Raw genomic sequence first — 3,493 nt, forward strand, 5'->3', positions numbered from 1 at the left:
AGGTGTAAGGTTAGGTTGTGTATTTGAGATTTTTCTTGCTTCTTGAGGTAGGCCTGTATTGCTATGAACTTCCTTCTCAGAACTGCTTTTGCTGCATCCCAAAGATTTTGCACCATTGTTTTTTTCATTTTCATTTGTCTCAGTGTATTTTTTGACTTCTTCTTTGATTTCTTGGTTGACCCATTCATTGTTTAGTAGCATGTTATTTAATCTCTATATATTTGTGCTCGTTCCAGATTTTTTCTTGTGGTTGATTTCTAGTTTCATAGTGTTGTGGTTAAAAAAAGATGTATGGTATAACTTTGATCTTTTTGAACTTGTTGAGACTTGTTTTGTGCCTAATATGTGATCTCTTCTGGAGAATGTTCCATGTGCACTTGAAAAGAATGTATATTTTTCTGTTTTAGGATGGAATGTCCTGAATATATCTATTAAATCCATCTGGTCCAGTATGTCATTCAAAGCCATGGTTTCCTTGTTGATTTTCTGTTTAGATGACCTATCCATTGATGTAAGTTGGGTTTTAAGGTCTCCTACTATTATTTATTACTAGCAATTATTTCCTTTATGTTTGTTATTAACTTTTTATGTATTTGGGTGTTCCCAATTGGGGTGCATATTTACAATTTTTATGTCTTCTTGTTGGATTGTTTCCTTCTGACAGTATAGTGTCTTTCTTTGTCTCTTGTCAGTCTTTGTTTTAAAGTCTACTTTGTCTGTTATAAGTATTGTCACTGCAGCTTTCTTTCCACATCCATTTGCATGATAAATGTTTCTTCATTCCCTCACTTTCAATCTGCATGTGTCTTTAGGTCTAAAATAAATCTCTTGTAGGCAGCATATAGATGGGTCTTCTTTTTTTATCCATTCTGTCACCCAGTGTCTTTTGATTGAAGCATTTAGTCCATTTACATTCAAAGTGATCACTGACAGGTATGTATTTATTGACATTTTGTTATCTGTTTCATGGGTCTTTAGATCTTTTCCTTTCTACTCTTGTTCTCTTCTCTCACCATAAATTGGCTTTCTTTAGTGATGTACTTGGATTCTTTCCTCTTTATTTTTTGCCTGTCTATTACTGGTTTTTTTTTTTTTAATTTTGTTATTGTTATGTTAATCCCCATACATTACATCATTAGTTTTAGATAAAGTGTTCCATGATTCATTGTTTGTGCATAACAGCCAGTGCTCCATGCAGAATGTGCCCTCCTCAATACCCATCACCAGGCTAACCCATCCTCCCACCCCCCTCCCCTCTAGAACCCTCAGTTTGTTTTTCAGAGTCCATCATCTCTCATGGTTCTTCTCCCCCTCCGATTCCCCCCCTTCATTCTTCCCCTCCTGCTACATTCTCCTTTTTTTCTTTCTTAACATATATTGCATTATTTGTTTCAGAGGTACAGATCTGAGATTCAACAGTCTTGCACAATTCACAGCGCTTACCAGAGCACATACCCTCCCCAGTGTCCATCACCCAGTCACCCCATCCCTCCCACCCCACCCCCCAGTCCAGCAACCCTCAGTTTGTTTCCTGAGATTAAGAATTCCTCATATCAGTGAGGTCATATGATACATGTCTTTCTCTGATTGACTTATTTCGCTGAGCATAATACCCTCCAGTTCCATCCACGTCGTTGCCAATGGCAAGATCTCATTCCTTTTGATGGCTGCATAATATTCCATTGTATATATATACCACATCTTCTTTATCCATTCATCTGTTGATGGACATCTTGGCTCTTTCCACAGTTTGGCTATTGTGGACATTGCTGCTATAAACATCGGGGTGCACATACCCTTTCGGGTCCCTACTTTTGTATCTTTGGGGTAAATACCCAGTAGTGCAATTGCTGGATCATGTGGTAGCTCTATTTTCAACTTTTTGAGGAACCTCCATACTGTTTTCCAGAGTGGCTGCACCAGCTTGCATTCCCACCAACAGTGTAGGAGGGTTCCCCTTTCTCCGCATCCCCGCCAACATCTGTCATTTCCTGACTTGTTAATTTTAGCCATTCTGACTGATGTGAGGTGGTATCTCATTGAGGTTTTGATTTGGATTTCCCTGATGCCGAGTGATATTGAACACTTTTTCATGTGTCTGTTGGCCATTTGGATGTCTTCTTTGGAAAAATGTCTGTTCATGTCTTCTGCCCATTTCTTGATTGGATTCTTTGTTCTTTTGGTGTTGAGTTTGATGAGTTCTTTATAGATTTTGGATACTAGCCCTTTATCTGATATGTCATTTGCAAATATCTTCTCCCATTCTGTCAGTTGTCTTTTGGTTTTGTTGACTGTTTCCTTTGCTTTGCAAAAGCTTTTTATCTTGATGAAGTCCCAATAGTTCATTTTTGCCCTTGCTTCCCTTGCCTTTGGCGATGTTTCTAGGAAGAAGTTGCTGCGGCTGAGGTCGAAGAGGTTGCTGCCTGTGTTCTCCTCTAGGATTTTGATGGACTCCTGTCTCACATTGAGGTCTTTCAACCATTTGGAGTCTATTTTTGTGTGTGGTGTAAGGAAATGGTCCAGTTTCATTCTTCTGCATGTGGCTGTCCAATTTTCCCAACACCATTTGTTGAAGAGACTGTCTTTTTTCCATTGGACATTCTTTCCTGCTTTGTCAAAGATTAGTTGACCATATAGTTGAGGGTCCATTTCTGGGCTCTCTATTCTGTTCCATTGATCTATGTGTCTGTTTTTGTGCCAGTACCATACTGTCTTGATGATGACAGCTTTGTAGTAGAGCTGGAAGTCCGGAATTGTGATGCCGCTAGCTTTGCTTTTCTTTTTCAACATTCCTCTGGCTATGCGGGGTCTTTTCTGGTTCCATACAAATTTTAGGATTATTTGTTCCATTTCTTTGAAAAAAGTGGATGGTATTTTGATGGGGATTGCATTGAATGTGTAGATTGCTCTAGGTAGGATTGACATCTTCACAATATTTGTTCTTCCAATCCATGAGCATGGAATGTTTTTCCATTTCTTTGTGTCTTCCTCAATTTCTTTCATGAGTATTTTATAGTTTTCTGAGTACAGATCCTTTGCCTCTTTGGTTAGATTTATTCCTAGGTATCTTATGGTTTTGGGTGCAATTGTAAATGGGATCGACTCCTTAATTTCTCTTTCTTTTGACTTGTTGTTGGTGTATAGGAATGCCACTGACTTCTGTGCATTGATTTTATATCCTGCCACTTGACTGAATTCCTGTATGAGTTCTAGCAGTTTTGGGGTGGAGTCTTTGGGATTTTCCACATAAAGTATCATATCATCTGCAAAGAGTGAGAGTTTGACTTCTTCTTTGCCGATTTGGATGCCTTTGATTTCTTTTTGTTGTCTGATTGCTGTGGCTAGGACTTCCAATACTATGTTGAATAGCAGTGGTGATAGTGGACATCCCTGCCGTGTTCCTGACCTTAGGGGGAAAGCTCTCAGTTTTTCCCCATTGAGAATGATATTCGCTGTAGGTTTTTCATAGATGGCTTTTATGATATTGAGGTAT

Source organism: Phoca vitulina, unplaced genomic scaffold (genome assembly GCF_004348235.1).
Source record: "Phoca vitulina isolate PV1807 unplaced genomic scaffold, GSC_HSeal_1.0 scaffold17, whole genome shotgun sequence".
Lineage (NCBI taxonomy): Eukaryota > Metazoa > Chordata > Mammalia > Carnivora > Phocidae > Phoca > Phoca vitulina.